Source organism: Aythya ferina (genome assembly GCF_964211825.1).
Source record: "Aythya ferina genome assembly, chromosome: 14".
NCBI lineage: Eukaryota > Metazoa > Chordata > Aves > Anseriformes > Anatidae > Aythya > Aythya ferina.
In genome coordinates this window covers 17912838-17934568 of record NC_140312.1, presented here as the reverse complement: position 1 = coordinate 17934568, position 21731 = coordinate 17912838, and the positions used below count along the sequence as shown (strand labels likewise).

Here is a 21731-nt window from a genome sequence, read left to right as displayed (position 1 = left end):
GACATTTGGCCGTGAAAAACAAAATATTCAGGTTTTGTATTTCCTTTGTAATGTTCTTTGTAATACGTAAAATTTTCAGATGAAAATAAATGCTTTTGGATATCATATATATGTTTTTCTTTAATCTTTGACAAATTGTGCATTTGACACAGTTGACTAAGCTAATAGTTATCCTTCATTTTTGAACTATATTTTCTCTGATTTGATATCTCTAAATTTGTCGTTGTCATCTGGGACAGGAAACAAACTACTATACCGACTTGTAACTTTCCTTAAACATGGGAGTTCAGATCTCTTCTGAAATTATTCTTTAGAATCTTGAGTATTTTGTTCTCATCTTTCCATGTATGATCAAGTATTTTTACAGTTTTATCTTCTGAGTCAGTAAGGATTTCAGTCACCTGCTGACTCTGATTGATGTCATAATCCATTTTACCATTTAAATTTTCACTAGAAGGTGAAGATATTCATGAATTTTCTAATTTTTTATTCATAATTCTTAAGTAGGCCAGAATGTTTTGTCTTCGTCATGACACTTATTTCATATTCTCCTCTTAATAAGGATTTTTCTCTACATCCAACTCAATTAATTCTAGTGGTTTGTGATTTTATTTTGAACATCATAAACAATGGTTGAGAAAATGGACAGCATTGCAGTTGGGACTTTCAGATAAATTCAAAGGCATTAGGTACTTAAATCTTACTGAATGTTAAAATGAAATCTCTTCTCCATCTTCCCTATATTTCATCATGTCTAACCCAGATCACATTCCAATGACCTTTTAAGATTTTCAGTGATTTCAGTTAGCCACTCAACCATCAGAGTCTTTAGAGACTGTAATGTCTAATACTGCCGCACAGTAAATCTCATTAACATTGCTCTCATGACTTATAGGAGCTATTGGTGATCCTACCCATCGTTGCTACTATCCAATACGATTGGATCTAATACTGAGCGCCTGGTAGGTGTACAGGAAGCCAGATTTATAACTCTTAAAACTACCAGAAATTTGTTGGTCATGTAAAACTGACTGAAAAGAGTCATAGAGTTTTCTTCATTTACTGAATCATTTTTACTCTTCTTTAAGAAACACACTGACTAATCAGCAAGCCTATACTCTACAGAACAACTTGTGCTTTCAGATATGGCAGACCTCCACTACACAGTTTTTTTGAAACTGCAACCCAGTTGCTATGACTACTGCAAGCTCCCATAGGATGCCTGTATTTAGCTGGCACATCCTGACCACCCAGAATACTAATGAAAAGGAAAAGTGCAGTGTGAACTGCATATACAATTATCATGTTTCACAATTAAAAATAAATAAATAAATGTATAGAACCTGTTCTCTCTGTGGATATCTTTTATCTTTCTATGCCCTTATAGTGGATTTCAATTTATACTTATCTTTTTTTAAAGATATATCATATAAATGCTGTTAGCAGAAACAAGTATCTATTATTTTCAAATACAGTTAAACAAAACAAGGTAATATGGATATCCTGCTGGTTATATTCAATTGTAGTAAACAGAAAAATTAAATGTGAGTTTTTCTGATGAGATCTCTGATGTAGGTCTACTTGCTGACAATCTTGCAGGGAGATTTGGGATCATCATTGCTAAAGATTACTGTTACCTGTTTCAGGGAGTATTGAAAATAAATTTCATTAAGAACATGGTCCAGAAACTATGACTGTTGGCTATTAACATCTCCATTCGTGTCTACTGCCTAATGTCCTCTACTCTACAGGAACTCATCAGAAAATTTCTGACATCCTCATGGGTGTATATATAATATACATATATATATATATATGTAGGTGCTGACTGTTTCTTTTCAGACCTGTGAAATATAAAGAGGTATTATTTGTCTCTTTTTCATCTGTTTGTTTGATGAACAAAAAAAAGTCTAATCAAGACACAAGGAATGCAGCCTCTATCTGCCCAATGACACAAAGCTCATACTGCACTTAACCAGCACATGTTAGGTCATTTAACCCTTGTACCTTCCCCTCTCTCTAAATTTAGGAACATTGGATCTGCTCAGAGCGAGGCTTAAATATCTGTGAGTCTAGTACCCTCTGATGCTTATTCTAGTGTTAACAGCAGTTTCTTTAAATACCCAGAGGCAACAGTTATGCATTAATTTTCATAGTGCATAATAAGGAAACGGGTCTGGTTCACATTTACAAAGCCAGCTGGGAACCTCATCCAGTAACAGTTATCATAGAATCATAGAATCATAGAATATCCTGAGTTGGAAGGGACCCTTAAGGATCATCAAGTCCAACTCTCGACACCGCACAGGTCTACCCAAAAGTTCAGACCATGTGCCTACGTTCACAGTCCAATCTCTTCTTAAATTCAGACAGGCTCGGTGCAGTGACCACTTCCCTGGGGAGCCTGTTCCAGTGTGCAACCACCCTCTCTGTGAAGAACCCCCTCCTGACGTCCAGCCTAAATTTCCCCTGCCTCAGCTTAACCCCGTTCCCGCGGGTCCTGTCACTGGTGTTAATGGAGAAAAGGTCTCCTGCCTCTCGACACCCCCTTACGAGGAAGTTGTAGACTGTGATGAGGTCTCCCCTCAGCCTCCTCTTCTCCAGGCTGAACAGGCCCAGTGACCTCAGCCGTTCCTCGTACGTCTTCCCCTCCAGGCCTTTCACCATCTTCGTAGCCCTCCTCTGGACACTTTCCAACAGTTTCATGTCCTTTTTATACTGTGGTGCCCAGAACTGCACACAGTACTCGAGGTGAGGCCGCACCAGCGCAGAGTAGAGCGGGACAATCACCTCCCTTGACCTACTAGCGATGCTGTGCTTGATGCACCCCAGGACACGATTGGCCCTCCTGGCTGCCAGGGCACACTGCTGGCTCATATTCAACTTGCTGTCTACCACGACCCCCAGATCCCTCTCTTCTAGGCTGCTCTCCAGCGTCTCATCGCCCAGTCTGTACATGCAGCCAGGGTTTCCCCGTCCCAGGTGCAGGACCCGGCACTTGCTCTTATTGAACAGTTAGGTCGAAGGGTTTTGTTCAGCTTCATCCTTTTAACTTGTGCATGTAACAAAGTGAAAGCAAGGCACAATATCAAAAAAGGATAATATGACCTTTCCAAAGAAAGATGTTCAAAGATGTTTGAATATCCCAGTGACAACTTCAAAAACGTCTGTTAAATGCGATGCCATAATTTTGACATTTTCTCCAGTATGGAGCAAAAGGAAATTCTAATAGTTGGGATTTTCCATAACCCAGAAGTTCTATGTCTGAACTCCAACCTGCTGCTTTTTTCAAATAATCCACTCTTTACATGAGCAAGACTGTTACTAAATGGCAGGTCACTGTCCCCTTCTTAGATATCGACTAATCTCTTTCTCTTACCATACATCAATTTCTTTGAGCTACAATGAAAAAAAAAAAACATCATCTGATTAAAAGGAAGGGAGGGGAAGAAATGAGAAATGAGGCATGAGATTACTCAAGAAAGGAAAAGACATTTACTCAGCAGAGAGAAGTTCTGGAAGAGACACATTTTACAGGGTTCAAAGAGAAGTGTTTAAAGCAGAAGCAGAGAAATCTTCATGAAGGTACAGGATGAACAGATGAAACAGCAGGGGAGAGAGCAAAAGACCAAGAAATGGGAGGAGATGCATAAACCTGGGAAAGTAAGGATGAGCAGGGAAAAGTCAAACAAAAGTAGTAAAGCAGAAAAATGCGTATCTGTAGAAAATTTAGACTGTGAGGAAAGAAGTCACAGAAAAAGAAAATATGAATAAAAAACAAAAAGAAGCAGGTAAAAAAAAATGCAGTGACAAACAGGATAGCAAGTACAGAATAACCAAGTCTTTTTTTCTCTCCCTCATGTACTCTTTGTTGCCTCTGCTTTTTTTGTTACCAACAGAAGACCCTTTGGAGAGATGTGCCATGGTATTATATAAAAATCCACAGATATGTAACTCCTTAGTTATACGTGGGAGAAAATGTTCCCCTTCAAAATAGGGCTATTTTCATTAGAAAGAAGGTGTCTCTTGTTTTTGTTTGGTTGGTTGCTTTATATTTGTTTCTAATACTAAATCAAGGATAAGACAGACTTCAGTGAGATAGTAAAGCATTTTGAGTAACCTACATTTGGATTTACCTTCTCTATTGAATAATATGTACTGATAGACACCATTAACGATGTATAGAAATGAGAGGTATCTGGGCATAGCAGGAGTTATATTTACATTATATAAGCAAGCAGAAAAAAAAAAATCATAGCAAGCAGAAAGGTGACCTGTAAATCATCCATCAGATACGTAGTTTCTGAAGAAAGAGACTTTACAGTTGCATAATTTTTCACAATCCATTGTGCAAAGCTTATTGAAATACAATACCCTAAGGTCTTTTGGTAGCTAACAAAGTAGAGTGCTCAGCAGTGTTAATATTGCCCCCAAATCCTAAAAATACTATATACAGTTTGTATTTTAAATCATAAATAATGCTTAAACTTGGCAAAACAAATTTCTGAAGGTGTACAGAAAGAAAAGTGCTGGTTAGTAGACTCTGCTTGTTTTGATTTGGAAGACAGGTACAGGGAGGTGGAGGAAGGACCTGCAGAAGGTGAAGAAACCTTGTAAGTAAACAAGACTTTCTGAAAGTGTCTGTTTTTGAAGAACTATTCAGATCCAGGTTTCACTGAGCTCAGCAGGGGAACAGAATATTTGGTTTTGCTGGTAAACACAAGCTTCCCCAGATTTCCTCAGCATTGTGCACATATCATGAAACTAATTACTCTAAATTCAGTGGACATCAAACGGTTGTTTCGAAGCCAATGATTAAAAGAGTCCTGCCCATTTGTAACCAAATATTCTCTTTAACTTCATCCAGACTGGTAAGTGTGTCATGAATCAAGAATCTAATGCCTAATCATAAAAGCAGTCTCTGGTGCAGTGCTAGTTGCTATGGCATTTTTCCAAAAATCCATGCAGATGCCACTAAACTTCAACTTTTCTTGAGGAGCTTGTTGAGAAACTTTAGGAAGCCAAACTGAAGCAATGGATAAAAACTCATATTCCTAACAGCTACAGCTCTCCAGGAAAGATGATGCTTCTGCCTTCTACACATTTCTGTAAGTTCTTCTCAAAGCTAGTCAGTTATACTAATATGCCTCAGGCCAAATTTATTGGATAAGAGTTTAAGTAGGTATTTTTAGTTAATTAAGAGAGGATGCAGAGAAAAAAGTGTGCTAGTAATCAGAACTAGAGTGAAGGAACAATGACCATGGAGTATTAACTGTATTCATTCTATTACGAAGCAAATTCCCCACATTGCCCCAGAAAGTGATGGGATCCACAGAGGGTCTCAACCTCTCACTGATAACAAAGGCCTGTGGTAGCTGGGATGTATATGTAATCTGCAGCAGTGCAGGTATATATATATATGTAAACAAAGACATATATACAAGCAAAATTCTGATTACAGATCGAGGGGAAAAATTAATCATTGAAGTGTTCAGGCAAATCCTGAGAGGTTGTAGCACTTCATGCTTGGAGATACTCAGAATGCTAATGACCAAGATTATGAGGAACATGAACTACTCTGAACTGCTTTGAGCAAGGACTGGTGTACAGACCTCCAGATGTCTTACCCAACTTAAATTACTCTATTATGCTATGGTACAGAGGGATATAATTAAGGTTGCCCTTCCAAACCAAAAGTCTCAGACCGTATCTTAGGAAAATTCCATTCCAAATATCTTAACAGGTATCCAAATATCTTATCGAAATCAGGGAAACTTTACCCCTGTGGAATTAACTACTAGGATCACTGAGCAGTAAGAAATAATTCTACAGCAACATCCCGTAGTTCACTCTTTAAGAGGTTGCACGTATATCTGTAAGTACATATAATTTCCTATTTTCTATACCTCTTACAATCCTCTAGAAAATAATCAGCTAATCTAAAAGGCTGTTTCCGTACCAACATTTTATGTTACATCCTTATACAATAAACTTTCTTCTTTATTGACAGTGAACCAAAATCCGCAGCTAAAATAGAGATCCCAGCAGAAATCTTATAGTGCCCAGTATATTATAAGTATTTCAGAGATTTACATAAATGATGTCATATTTTTAACTTCTTCACTATTTCAGTGTCATTTAGAGTAATTTGCAGTTGGTGATTTACAGAGCAAAAATGTTCATAGTAACTGAGCTGTGTTGAACAGTATTTACTGTGTGATTTCCCTATAAATAATGACTATTTTTTTTGTCTGTCTCATGTAAGCATTACAAAGTGCAGCAAAGAGCAGTGGCATCATTCCAACTTAGTCTTTGCCATAAAGTAAATCATAACTCTTTGGATGTTGTTTCCTGGAACCAGACAGACTCTGCATGTATTAGAAGTATATTTACATCAACTTTTCATGGAATAGGGAAAATGGTACACAGCATTATCAAACCTTACAATTTTTACCACATTTGAAATGTGTTAACTTTTCAGCTTTTCACTTGAATCACAGAATCATCGAACACTAACAAGTCCTCCACTAAACCATATCCCTAAGCTCTACATCTAAACATCTTTTAAAGACCTCCAGGGATGGTGACTCCACCACTTCCCTGGGCAGCCTGTTCCAGTGCCTCACAACCCTTTCAGTGAAGAAGTTCTTCCTAACATCTAATCTAAACCTCCCCTGGCTCAACTTAAGCCCATTCCCCCTCGTCCTGTTCCCAAGCACGTGGGAGAACAGGCCAACCCCCACCTCGCTACAGCCTCCTTTAAGGTACCTGTAGAGAGCGATAAGGTCGCCCCTGAGCCTCCTCTTCTCCAGGCTGAACAAGCCCAGCTCCCTCAGCCGCTCCTCGTAGGACTTGTTCTCCAGACCCCTCACCAGCTTCATTGCCCTTCCCCGGACTCTCTCGAGCACCTCAATGTCCTTCTTGTAGAGAGGGGCCCAAAACTGAACACAATATTCGAGGTACGGCCTCACCAGAGCCGAGTACAGGGGGACAATCACTTCCCTAGCCCTGCTGGCCACACTGCTGCTTATACAAGCCAGGATGCTGTTGGCCTTCTTGGCCCCCTAGGCACACTGCTGGCTCATATTCAGCCGACTATCCACCAATACTCCCAGGTCCTTCTCTGCCAGGCAGCTCTCCAACCACTCATCTCCCAGCCTGTAGCTCTGCTTGGGGTTGTTGTGCCCCAGGTGCAGGACCCAGCACTTGGCCTTGTTGAACTTCATGCAGTTGACCTCAGCCCATCGGTGCAGCCTATCCAGATCCTCCTGCAGAGCTTTCCTACCCTCAAGCAGATCGACACACGCACCTAACTTGGTGTCATATGCGAACTTACTGAGGGTGCACTTGATGCCCTCGTCCAGATCATCAATAAAGACATTAAAGAGGACTGGCCCCAGTACTGAGACCTGGGAGACTCCACTAGTGACCAGCCTCCAGCTGCATTTAACTCCATTCACCATGACTCTTTGGATCTGGCTACCCAGCTATTTTCTAATGCAACAAAGCATATGAAATTTAACATATTTTTAAAAATGAAAAAGACCAAGAAAAGTAGCAGCAGACTCGGCATGGACAACATTAAAAAGCTCCAGTTTTAACAGGAAATGTAGAAGATTGTTCACCTACTACAAGATAGAGATATTTAATGAGAAAGCAGCACTAATACGTCAAAGTCCAGTCTTACTGACAGAACTAACAAGTGCCTTAACAAATATAGGTGTCTTCTAGTCAGAGAAATCTAGATAAAGAAAGACATACGAAGCCATGTGGAAAAGAAACAAGCAGCAGAAAACATGAACTTTAACAAAACATTGCCAAAAAAAAATAAAAAAAAAATAAAATTTAACAAAAGTGAAAAGAATTGCAAGAAGAGACAAAAAGAAATCCACCCTCAGAACCCAAGATACTGAAACAGCAACTGAAAGGTAGGGGATTCAAGGTAAATATATATATATATATTGAATTATATATATACTATATATATAATTATATATATTTATATATACATTATATATATTATGTGTGTGTGTATAAATATAAAAATATAAATATATATGTATATTTATAAATAAATATAAATGTACAAATATATATATAATATATATTAGCTGGACAGGATTCTAGCCAGCAAGTTTAGGTTAATCAGACAGCTACATCAAATTTTCACAAACAGCTCTCACAAAATATGTACCAGGCGAATTCTACATACACTTTGATTTACAACCAGGGAAAATCTTCACACCAGGAAATGTCAGCAAAATGAAACATAATAAAGTAGACAGCACCTGGACAAACTTAACATAAAATCTTAAATTATCAGCTCAAACTGGACAACGTGTTACACTGAAGCTACCAGTAAAATCAACAAACATTTCAGCAAAGTATCAAAGTAAGAAAAGCAATGGAAAATGGAATAATAATTTAAACAACAAAGAAGGATAATTTTTAACTGTTTTTGTGTTACATGGTGTAGGCATTCAAATTTTAAGAACAAAAGGAAACTTCTTGCAAAGGAGAGCAGACTGAATTTAAAGATATTTGACTTTTTTCAACTGTTGCATAGAAAAACCTAATCCACTCATCATAATTTTTCAAAACAGAATGCAATACATTTTTATTTTGTCAACAAAAATACCCATTATCATGAAGATTTCATAAGAAATATAATTTGAGCAGTTGAAATGTAAATCTTGAATGTCAGAGCTAACTACAAACCAGCTTCTGCAACTCAAATGTTATTTCCATGTTAGCATAAGGATATAGTTTCTAAAACATGTAATTTGTCAAACGTTTCCTCACATCCAAAGCTAGCCAGAAAAAGAAGATATGGCAAGAAACATCAAATAGCTGGAGCAACATGGGCCAAAGCAAAATGTGAAGAAAATTCAAAAATAACTGTCTCTTCTGTAAATTTTCATATATCAATACTCATTCCCCTGTTCTAGATTATCAGTTTGCTTAAGGAGAGGTCAGTCCCCTATTCAGAATTCCACCAAACATAATACACTTGAGGGATGACTGCTGGTCTTCTGCATTCCCTGTTTGAAGTTCAGTGTTCACACTGACATATGTGCATAAAGCTTGAGTAATAAAGGTGTCCTGCATTAATCAGATTCACCTTTACAGGGGAACTGTTCCTGCTGATGCTTTCAGAAGTACTTTAAAATTGAATATTTTATTATGAGCAACACCACAATGATATCTACTATTAAGGGTGCTGGGCACTATGTTAGAAGTTTGCTTTCTAGTCAATTTTAAGTTTGCTTAACTTTAATTTTTAAAGTTAACTTAACTTTTGCATTTATACTCCTGCCAGATACCTCTCAAACCTACAGATATACCTGTTTATTTATGGATCTTCATATTTCAGAAAAAAAGTAATTCAGTCTTTCCTGAAACCAGAAAACAAGTTGCTTGCCAAGGTCAAAATGAAAAATTTGAATACTGTTTTGTTGTCGCGTTATTGTATCTGCATGTTCAAGACTAAGGATTGGAAAAAATATAGAGATGCTAATAAGTCTTCTGAATTTTATACAGTCACCAATTCAAATGTCAGGACTTGAAAATTCTCATTTCATATAGCATAAGTAAAAGATATTAAGGTTTGGTTACTATGCTCTATCTGAATTTCATTGCTCCAGAGAGCATGATCCATTTTGTCACAGTTTACTATGCTCAGACAGGACTATCATCTCCCCAGTGCTACCAGATACATGGCAGATAAGCACGAGTTTTGAGGAAGATAATGCTGAGAGAAAAGAGCCAAAGAAAAATTAAGGTAGAAGAATTGAGGAAGACTTCTCAGGACAGACAAAAAATTATAAAATATCTTTTTTTTTTTTTTTTTTTTTTTATAAGGAAAATCAAGTCATCAGTTTTCAAAATTAGGCAGATAAATTTGGTTGGCTCTTTAGGCAACTTTTATCTACATGACTCAATGTCCCATTTGATGCTAAAAATAAAAATAAATATTGTACAATTGATATTATTATTTATCTTGTAAGCTGAACAAGTCATAGGTCTCATAAAAAAAAAAATATATATGTATATATATACACATATATATATATGTAGCCTAGTAATTGGAAAGTATAACATTTATGCCCTGAGTGGGGCAAACTTAAGTCTCAAGGGTAGCCTCAGCATTAGCATTTACTGCTTTTTGAGTCTTCCATTTCACAGCCTTCCTTTTTTTTAAATATAACTTGGAATCTCTCCTATTTTCTTTTTAGTGTTTTGTTACTGTTCCTTTGAGATGTACCACAAACTTCTCTGAAGTGCACTAATTACATTTACAATGACATTGAAGTATCTTGTTCCAAATTCCTTGCAGAGACTGCTAAACATTTTCCACTTTGTCTGTGTTTCTATCTCTTTATTTAATCTGCAAGAGGAAAAAAAAAATACCAAAACCTGACTTAGAAGCTTGCAATATTTGCCTTATGTAATTACATTCTTTCCTCTATTGTTAATTCAGAAATGTGTCTTTCCAGGTATCCATCTCCGATTTGTGAATAACACCTCTCATATCATTTAAGGAAGCAAACTATATATATAAAGTTTTGCATTTCCCTGTCAGAGTTTTCTTCAGGGGAATTTAAAGGGACTTTAGTACTATTGGAGAGAATGCCTCAGTCATGACATATAGATATGCATTTCAATTATCTAGTTGAGCACAAAGACAACCCCTTCTACCTTGTTATTCAGAGCTTGCTGAATGTTATGCAGGAGTAGTGCAGAAGACTGAAGTCACAAGTGACTTAGGAAACCAAGATTGAAAAGGATCACCCAATTTAAAGAGTCCCATTGTTACAGTTACAGAAACTTATTCAAGGCATGTAAGATCCAGCTACTTTTTAAAAAGCTAAGCCAAAAAACACTCAAAGCATGTGAATTTACTGTGCATAGGGAGATAGTAATCTCTCCCTTACCACCCTAAGCGTGCAGTCTGGTTGGGCACTAATTGTCATGCCACTGCTCATATGCTTTCCCATCAGCTGTTGCTACTTGTGGCTTGCCAACCTCTCCTTCCCCATAAATTGGAAAAACTTAAAACCTTTAGCCAAAAGATTGAAAAGGCATAGAAAAAGAGAAAAATTAATAAAGAGAACTACTAATAACATGGATCCTTGCAATAATATTTGATAAAAATGCTAAATTTGATTTGCCAGTCACTTTCCCAAAGTGAAGGAAAACTGGTTTGGCTAGAAGCAGGTATGTTGCTCTTACAGACTGAATAAAACCTTGCATTGATTTCAGGAGCTCTTTCAACCCCTTATAAAAGCACAATATGAAATGAAGTGAGCTGATTCCAAAAGTCCATTGTGCTAATAAACTACTGAAGGACAATTATGGAAACTAAACATTTACATACAGTGGACAATAACACAACTATTTTGAAAACAGATGTTTTTGAGGAGAAATGTTGTACAGCATGAAATAATTGGAATCATTCTTTAACATAGGAAGGGTTTGTTATAATTACCATGGGGGCTGTTTGCACTGACCTACACAGGCACCCTAATGTTTTACTAATATTAAGACCACTTTTTTTCCTGCATTCAGCAGGTGAATTTATCTCCCCACAGTGTTCAGAAAGGACTGAGTCAAACCTTGAGAGCCTAATTCTCGTTTGCTCAAAAGCCATATTGCACATCCAGAACACAAGGGCTTGTTTTAAATGAGCGCACACTGTACTTAGGCAATGAGGTACAAACTACCTTTGGTGTAAATAAAAAGCAGGGCACTTAGTGTGCATGTTTCACAGGTCATCATGTGGTGAGAGACTGTTTCCTGTAAGTTTAATAGCTTTTAGCTAGTGTGCAATTTCAGTATAAGCTCCCTACTGAGTCATTCTTCTCCAGAGCTGGGGAAACCACCTGATCTCATAGTTACTGCTAAAAGCAATAGATGGCAGTTTTAAGAATAAGCTCATATTTAGTTAGGGGGAAAAAAAAAATAGGGGGAAAAAAATCAAATTCTATGAAGAATTATCCAAATAATAGAAGTCTGGAGTTGTCACCTCCTCAAATCACTCGCAGAACCCACCTCACAGATCGTAGAGTCTGCTCTTCAAGTGTTTTAATGTAAAGCTGTTGACTAATAAAATGCCTCTGAATGTTCTGAATGCATGTTGTATTCAAGACATTTCATGGAACCATCAGGGTGTTGTATATATCCATATGTTCTGATAGACAGGCACAGGCTTCAAACAGAGTCTTGTCTGAGATTTAAAGGGGATATTACCAGATGTCATGCAGAAGATGCAAGTCTTGTTCATCTCCTTTTTTGTTGTTGCCTTTACTTCCCCCCAAAGAATGCACTGTGGAAATATCAGTGACTGACACTGAATAGAAGCACTTTCCCTCTCAAAAACATCATGTACTCTTATAAAATGGAATGAATCGAGTTTTACAATCCTTTTATTATTCCACTGACTGCATCCTAAAGTAGCTGCCATTCTATCAGTTCAAACACTTTACACTTGCAAGATGCAAGCAGAGAAAGTTTAGGAAAGGTAGAGAAGCTATAAAATGATGCAGGGTAGAGAAAAAATTATTATGGTTTTGAATAAAATGTACCATAAAAAGTAACTGAAAACTAGATGGGGAATTACAGCATACGTGACAGAAGTCTGCAGACTGACTATTCCAGCTTCCCTGCTGGGAAAATGCAGCCCCCAACAGCAGGGGAGTTGGACCGGATGATCTCTTGAGGTCCCTTCCAACCCCTACAATTCTGTGATTCTGTGATCGTAATGGTCAGTACTGGCTTGAACAACCATAAGTTACAGCTTTCGATCCTGCTGTTGATTTTGAAAAATATATCTCTCTATATATTTCGACTTATAGAAAAGTCTATTGTGTGGTAACATATATTTTAAAATTATCATATATTAAGTGTTTTTAAATGAAAGTATGATAGCAAAGAGGACATAGATCTGAATTAGGTTCAATGAATTCAAGATATTCATTGTATTCTTTATTTTTCCATTACTTGTATTCTGGCATTATAATGTCTTACGATCTTTGATCTAAGTTCCCGGTCTAATATAAACCAAAATCAAATAACCTCAGTAACCAGTTTCACTGCAGATGGCAAAATAAATTTCTGACTTATTTCTTTTAGCACCTTTTTCGTTCAGAACAGTCAGAATAATTATACAACTTCAGGAACAGTCTTGAAGATAGAGAATGAAATATACAGAAAAACCTGGAGGATTTTATTTAAAATTTGCCAAGAAGCAATGAGACATGACTGAAAAGCACATAAAGTTTTGAAAATGTTATAAGCATGTACATGCTATTATGACCACAAGTGGCAGAGATACAGCACAGTGGTAGAGCTGACTACATTTTCCTTCATTTGTGTAGTCTGGCCTAATCAGACTAATTTTACCAATGGCTTTAATTTAATATATAGTCCGAGCAACTTCTTGCCTGTTGAGTGCATATGCAATGATGCCTACAGTGCACCTTATAGTTCTGGTCCTACATCAAGAGGAAACCAAGACTCCAGGATTTGTACTGAGAGACAGGTGAGGGGCAAACGGGAGACCAGAACTATAGAACAAGTTTTCTGCAGTCAGGAAGCATCCAGATGTCCATCTAAAACAGCAAGCAACATCATGGAGCACCCCTGCTTCCTGAGGCAGGCCTGCCAGTACGTTCCTAACTAACAGCTGGAGCTGTTTTGTCACAAGCATAAGAATTAAATTTACTAGACTTATTCTCATATGTAATTAAAAGAGAGGAATCAAAACTCAAAAGTGAAACGTTGTTGTGTTTCACAAGGTATCACATGCAATGTGGCTTTATTGCAAAAGAAGAAACTCTGCAAAGTCTAAAATCCTGTGTGAAAGAAAATTCAGAGGAAAAGAATTACATGTTCCACTCTCGTTTGCTTTTAAGGAGAAATAAATAAATAAATAAATAATGATTTTGAAAGTACTTACTTAATTCTGGATTCTCACAGTAAACTGACATCATTCTGTTGGTTTAACTGGTGCCATAATGTTTTGCTGAAGACAAGAATCTGGCCCAGGTCATCAGAAAGAGCTACAGTTTCCCTATGTTGCTTCAAAATAGAGAAAGTGAAAACAAAGCATTTACCAGGTGAACATATTTATTACAAGCTTCTACACATGTTACAATTAAAATTAGAAAGGAAAATAAACGAATACTTAGCATTCTTCCTAAGAAAAGTATGCATTCAACTTAATTAAAGAAGAAAATTTATCCTTGCAGTTAATAAGCAAAAGAATATTTTGTATGAAGGATTTTCTTGAGGAGCTCTTCAAGCATTAATTGATATACTGTGGCTTACTGGTTTAATTATTGGTTTCAATAATTACTTAGTGACTCCAGAGAGTGGGCCATTGGAGGTCATCCAAAACTACCATCTGGCGCACTGCACAGAAGAATGGACTTTCCTAAATACTCATGTTAGATATTTCAGCTACTTCCACACAGAGGGGAAAATAGCCCACTGATATGGCCAAGAACTTCTTTCTCCAAGGCATTGTTCTGAATGCAGCAAAGGAATAAACAATTCTGTTGTTTGAGTGATCCCAAGCCCGCACTCCCATCCATGTTGCTCAATTTCAAAATAACCATCTAAAACAGAAAGACTTCAGTGGTTCAGATGACACCAACTTGAATCACAGAATCACCGAATATCCCAAGAAGGGACCCACAAGGATCATCAAGTCCAACTAACTCCTGGCTTCACACAGGACCACCCAAAAAAAAAAAAAAAAAAACAGACCATGTGGCTGAGAGCACTGTCCAAACACTTTTTGATCTCTGGCAGGCTCAGGGCTGTGACCACTGCCCTGAGGAGCCTGTCCCAGGGCCCAACCACCCCTCAGTGCAGAACCTTTCCCTAACCCCCAGCCTGACCCTCCCCTGTCCCAGCTCCATGCTGTTCCTTCAGGTCCTGTCGCTGTCCCCAGAGAGCAGAGCTCAGCGCCTCCTCATGAGGGAGCTGCAGGCCGCCATGAGGCCTCCCCTCGGCCTGCTCTGCTCCAGGCCAACCAAACCAGATGCTCCTCATATGTCCTGCCCTCCAGACCATTCACCATCTTTGTAGCCCTCCTTTGGATGCTGTCTAATAGTTTTATGTCCTCCTAATACAGCAATGCCAAAAACTTGCTGCACTACGCAGCAGTGCAGAGCAGAGTGGGACACTCCCCTCTCTCAACCGTCCAGCAGCGCCGTGCCTGATGCACCCCAGGACAAGGTTGGCCCTCCTGGCTGCCAGGTCCCGCAGCTGGCTCATGCTCAGCTCACTGTCAGACAGAACCCCCCAGATACCTTTCCACAAGGCTGCTCTCCAGTCTCTTGTCCGTAGTCTGTGCCAAACTCATCCCAGATGCCAAATACGACACTTGCTCCTGTTAAACTTCATATTGTTGGTGATTTCCCAGCTCTCTAATTTGTCAGGAATTCTCTGCAAGGCCTCTCTACCCCTGAGGGCATCAACAGCTCCTCACAATTTAGTGCTATCTCATTCAAGTGCAACTTGAGTTGCCGTTTTAAATGTGAAGTGCTGAATGCTAACAAAAGGGTACTGGAAGTTTTGCTGATGCATTTTGCTGCAACCAGCAATTAATTCTGCTAACTTTAAGCAAAGTAGACTACTTGATAGAAAGATTGTTCTCAAACTTCATACTTCTAACAGCCCTTTCATTTGATTCAATAGATGTCTGCACAACAAAGGGAATTGTTTCCAGAATTCATGTAAGAAGTTGTTAGGAATGTACCTCCTTGTGTAATACAAGGTACTATGCCACTTAGAAGTTTGTCCAAGTGTGGATGTATCCAGTGACAATGAAGTCTGCATCAAGATCAGAACAATACCATATTTTCATTTAAAGAGAAAAATTCAGAGTGTTGTGCCGGCTTTAGCAAAGTTTTTGTTTTGAAGTTATCTGGTTAAACAGCAATGTCAGTTGCCTGTATAACCCACGTATTGGGGCACTCCCTAGGAAGAGCAGGCATTCAGGTCTAAAACAGATCCACTCAATTTGATTTGGAACAAGCTTAAGAAAGTTTACTGAATGTGAGACTGAAAATATAACTTCAAGCTCAAGAAGAAAGACACGTCTGAGCTTCAAGGGACATCAAAGAAAAAAAAAAAATCATTCTGATGAGAGGATAATTATACTCCAGAAATAATTTGTTCCCATGTTCATATCCATCACTTTGAGTATCAGTTATCAGCACTTCAATAAGCAAACTTTCATCTCTAATACATGCCCCAACAAATCACCTGTTATAACTCTCTCCAATCCAGATCTTTATGATGCCGTATAGTTCCCTAACACATAAGACTTTGTACTATTCTCTTAAAAATACTTGTATTATCTTCCCTAATGACTGTTAAAACATAGGGGTTGATTCATTTCACTGCCTTTTTAAACTTTCTTTTACTACTTATTTTACACGATTCACATATAATCTTAATGAAAGGAATCCAATGGCAAGCTTCCCTGTTATTAATAGTGTCTTAATAGTTTCTAAAGTGTCATGTATTTAAAATGAAAATTCCTATTACATGATGTCTTTAAAGGTACTCCACAGAAACAACGCTGCTTCGGGAGACTTGTAATGAAGGATTTCAGGAACTCCTTCGAGCTCTATTCCAGAAGTTTGAATTCAGTTCCAAATGGGAAAGAATAAAACTATCTGACAGTAACATCTACTTTGTGATGGAGGGAAGAGGAATTAGCACCAACTGTATTCCTGTTGGAAGTTTCTGGAGAATCCAGCAAGTTGGTTTGTATCAAAGAGTATCACCTTGGAAATTATGATAGTGAATCCAGAAAAATAATAATAATAAAAAAATAATAATAATAATAAAAGAGGCTATCATGAAATCCAAATAACTAAATATAAATGTCTGTGCATAAATATATACTTATTACATGTATACATATTAATATAAAACAAATGGCTACATGTCTTAAATTATTTAAAGAGCAGAATTCTTCTATAAGGTCAGCAAGTAGTTTTGGAATAATTAAAGAAATTATTTGGCACACAGTTCTTTGCTTGGACTTGAAATAAGAGCAGAAGTTGTCCAAGCTAAAAACAGATCAAGTTCTGCATTTTATTTATATGCATATACACACACAGAGAGTAATAAATACTACTATCTCCCAAGAATGTACTATCGAAACCAATGAAGTACATATATTACAAAAATATTACATTGTTTTATGCCTGCTTTTTATTTTGATCAACAAGTGTAGTTATGGTTCCCTCCGTGTTTTACAGACTATTCGTCTGGAATCACAGAATCACAGAATTTTCTAGGTTGGAAGAGACCTCAAGGTCATCGAGTCCAACCTCCAACCTAACGCTAACAGCCCTCCACTAAACCATATCCCTAAGCTCTACATCTAAATGTCTTTTAAAGACTTCCAGGGATGGTGACTCCACCACTTCCCTGGGCAGCCTGTTCCAGTGCCTCACAACCCTTTCAGTGAAGAAGTTCTTCCTAACATCTAACCTAAAACTCCCCTGGCTCAACTTAAGCCCATTCCCCCTCGTCCTGTCACCAGGCACGTGGGAGAACAGACCAACCCCCACCTCGCTACAGCCTCCCTTGAGGTACCTATAGAGAGCGATAAGGTCACCCCTGAGCCTCCTCTTCTCCAGGCTGAACAAGCCCAGCTCCCTCAGCCGCTCCTCGTAAGACTTGTTCTCCAGGCCCCTCACCAGCTTCGTCGCCCTTCTCTGCACCCGCTCGAGCACCTCGATGTCCTTCTTGTAGCGAGGGGCCCAAAACTGAACACAGTACTCGAGGTGCGGCCTCACCAGAGCTGAGTACAGGGGGACGATCACCTCCCTAGCCCTGCTGGTCACGCTGTTCCTGATACAAGCCAGGATGCTGTTGGCCTTCTTGGCCACCTGAGCACACTGCTGGCTCATATTCAGCCGACTATCCACCATCACTCCCAGGTCCTTCTCTGCCTGGCAGCTCTCCAACCATTCCTCTCCCAGCCTGTAGCTCTGCTTGGGGTTATTGCGCCCCAGGTGCAGGACCCGGCACTTGGCCTTGTTAAACTTCATGCAGTTGACCTCAGCCCATCGGTCCAGCCTATCCAGATCCTCCTGCAGAGCTTTCCTACCCTCAAGCAGATCGACACACGCACCTAACTTGGTGTCATCTGCGAACTTACTGAGGGTGCACTCGATGCCCTCGTCCAGATCATCGATGAAGATATTAAAGAGGACCGGCCCCAGCACCGAGCCCTGGGGGACGCCACTAGTGACTGGCCTCCAACTGGACTTGGCTCCATTCACCACAACTCTTTGGGCCCGGCTATCCAGCCAGTTTCTAACCCAACGAAGCGTGCGCCAGTCCAAGCCAAGAGCAGCCAGTTTCTTGAGGAGAATGCTGTGGGAGACGGTGTCAAAAGCCTTGCTGAAGTCAAGGTAGACCACATCCACAGCCTTTCCCTCATCCACCCAGTGCGTCACTCTGTCATAGAAGGAGATCAGGTTCATCAGGCATGACCTGCCTTTCATAAAGCCATGCTGACTGGGCCTGATCGCCTGCTTGCCCTGCAAGTGCTGCGTGATGACTCTCAGGAGGATCTGCTCCATGAGCTTCCCTGGCACTGAGGTCAAACTGACAGGCCTGTAGTTTCCCGGGTCTGCCCTCCGGCCCTTCTTGTAGATGGGCGTCACGTTTGCTAGCCGCCAGTCGATTGGGACCTCCCCCGATAGCCAGGACTGTTGATAAATGATGGACAGTGGCTTGGCCAGCTCCTCTGCCAGTTCCCTCAGTACCCTTGGGTGGATCCCATCCGGCCCCATCGACTTGTGCACATCTAAGTGCCGTAGCAGGTCACCAACCAGTTCTTCATGGATAATGAGGGCCACATCCTGCTCCCCATCCCCTTCCACCAGCTCAGGGTACTGGGTATCCAGAGAACATCCGGTATTGCCGCTAAAGACTGAGGCAAAGAAGGCATTAAGCACCTCCGCCTTTTCCTCATCTCTTGTAACTAAGTTTCCCCCCGCATCCAGTAAAGGATGGAGATTCTCCTTAGTCCTCCTTTTTGTGTTGATGTATTTATAGAAACGTTTTTTGTTATCTTTAACGGCAGTAGCCAGATTGAGCTCCAGATGAGCTTTGGCCTTCCTAATTTTGTCCCTGCACAGCCTCGCTACTTCTTTAAACTCCTCCTTAGTGGCCTGCCCACTTTTCCAAAGATTATAAACCCTCTTTTTTCTCCTAAGATCAAGCCACAATTCTCTGTTGAGCCAGGCCGGTCTTCTTCCCCGCCAGCTCGTCTTTGGGCACGTGGGGACAGACCGTTCCTGCGCCATTAAGACTTCCCTCTTGAAGAGCGCCCAGCCTTCCTGGACCCCTCTGCCCTTCAGAACCGCCTCCCAAGGGACTCCACCAACCAGTGTCCTGAGCATCTCAAAGTCAGCCCTCCGAAAGTCCAGTACAGCGGTTTTACTGGTCCCCTTCCTGGCCTCGCCAAGAATAGTGAACTCCACCATTGCGTGGTCACTCTGCCCGAGACAGCTCCCGACGATCACGTCCTCCACCAGTCCTTCTCTGTTTGTGAAGAGAAGGTCTAGCAGGGCACCACCCCTGGTAGGTTCACTAACCAGCTGCATCAGGAAGCTATCTTCCACGCTCTCCAGAAACCTCCTAGACTGCTTTCTCAGGGCTGTGTTGTGCTTCCAGGATATGTCAGGGAAGTTGAAGTCCCCCACGAGTACAAGAGCTGATGATTTTGCAACCTCTGTCAGCTGCCTGTAGAATTCCTCATCCGTCTCCTCATCCTGGTTCGGCGGTCTATAGCAGACCCCAACCAGGACACTAGCCTTGTTGTCCCTGCCGATCCTGACCCAAAGGGACTCGACCTTGTCATTCCCAACCTCGAGTTCTACAACCTCGAAAGACTCTCTAATATAGAGAGCCACAACACCACCCCTTCTATGCTGCCTGTCCCTTCTATAGAGCTTATAGCCAGGCATTGCAGCACTCCAGTCATGAGACTGGTCCCACCACGTCTCCGTGATGGCAACCAAGTCGTAGCCTGCCTGCCGCACGATGGCTTCCAGCTCCTCCTGTTTGTTACCCATGCTGCGTGCATTGGTGTAGATGCACTTCAGCTGGGCCATTGCCTTATCCTCCGGCCTTGCCATTGTTCCCCCTGGCACAGCCCCAACAATCCTAGCCTCAGCCCCATCCCCCTTCCTACCTAGTTTAAAGCCCTCTCAACGAGCCCTGCCAGTTCCTGGCCCAGGATCCTTTTTCCCCTAAAAGATAGGGACCCGTCTGCGGCCATCAGGCCAGGTGCTGAGTAAAGTGCCCCATGATCAAAAAACCCAAGATTTCTGCGTTGGCACCAGCCCCGGAGCCACGTGTTTAACAGGTGGGCTTTCCGTGTCCTCTCTGAACCCCTCCCTGCCACCGTAGGGATGGACGAAAACACCACCTGCACTCCCGCTCCATCCACTAACCGACCCAGTCCCCTAAAGTCCCTTTTGATAGCCTTGAGGCTTCTCTCTTCGATGTTATCACTGCCCGCCTGGACTATCAAAAGGGGGTAATAGAGGGGCGTACCAGGTTAGGAAGCTTCCTGGCAACGTCCCTGACCCTGGCCCCAGGGAGACAGCAGACTTCCCTACGGGTAGGGTCAGGCCGACAAATAGGGCCCTCTGTTCCCCTAAGAATCGAGTCACCAACAACAATAACCCTCCTGTCTTTCTTGGTGGAGGCAGTCCTGAGGCGCGGAGTCGACCTCCTCGCCCCAGGCATCCTCCTGGGAACATTTGCTACCTCTTCCTCACACACCGGCCTCTCAATCTCTAGGGCCTCAAACCTGTTGTGTAAGGGCACCTGGGAAGGTGGGGCCGGAAGGGGAGAGCATCGCCTGCGATGTCGAGCAGGGACCTGTTTCCATTCCTCCTCAGCTCCCAGATCCCCTCCCTCTGCCCGACAGGGACAGGGCGGGGGGTCCGCCCCCATTTGAGGAGTCTCACCTCGGCACCTCCCCTTGAGGCCCTGCAGGGAGTTACTCCAGAAGTCTATCTCCCGCTCACACTCCCTGATGGCCCTCAACCTCTCCACCTCCTCCTTGAGCTCCGCCACCATGCGGACCAGGTCATCCACCTGCTCGCACCTCACACACGCAGTTTCTCTGCCTCCCGCCGATGGCAGCAACAGGCTCAGACACTCCCTGCATCCGGTGACCTGAACTGCGGCATTTTTTAACGGGTAGTCGGTCTGCGTGTGTACCGACTTTCTGGAGAGCGCGCCGTGCCTGGTGGCGACCATTATCGCCTAGTTACGGCTGTTGTTAACGAGGTGTTGTTTGTGTGTAGGGGGAGCGCTCTGCCCTGCCTGCGCGCCCTGCCTGCGCGAACTGCCGCGCCACTCCCTTCTGACGCGCCACGCCCTGTTTGCCCGCCCTGTTTGCCCGCCCTGGTCGCCGCGCTCCCTAGGGGCAGCTTTTGAACGGCTGGGGAGGGGGCGCTGCTGGCTCCGCCTTCGCCTCGTCAGCCTCCCTCACGAGGGCTGCCGGGTCCTGGCGGCTCCCTCAAGTAGGCTCGATGCCGGAAAAAATTAGCCCTGCCTGGCCCGATCCCCCGCTCCGCTGCAGAACGCGTCTGCCCCGGAGCCGATCGCCTCGGCAAATGGCCACTTCCACCTGTTTTTCATGTGTCACATACACACATAGATTTCAAAGATAT

The 21731-nt window shown here is 41.5% G+C and overlaps 1 long non-coding RNA gene across 2 annotated transcripts in view; it reads right to left on the bottom strand.

The window, feature by feature from the left end:
* The window catches only part of LOC311444322, a 201007-nt gene that overhangs the window by 21007 nt on the left and 158269 nt on the right, over nt 1–21731 (bottom strand). Inside the window, exon 4 of one of the 2 annotated variants that reach the window (XR_014697814.1) lies at nt 13958–14071. The exons of the other annotated variant lie outside the window; for it this stretch is intronic. This is a non-coding gene — a long non-coding RNA (uncharacterized lncRNA). The remainder of the gene's footprint in view (nt 1–13957; nt 14072–21731) is intronic. 2 annotated transcript variants of the gene reach the window in all.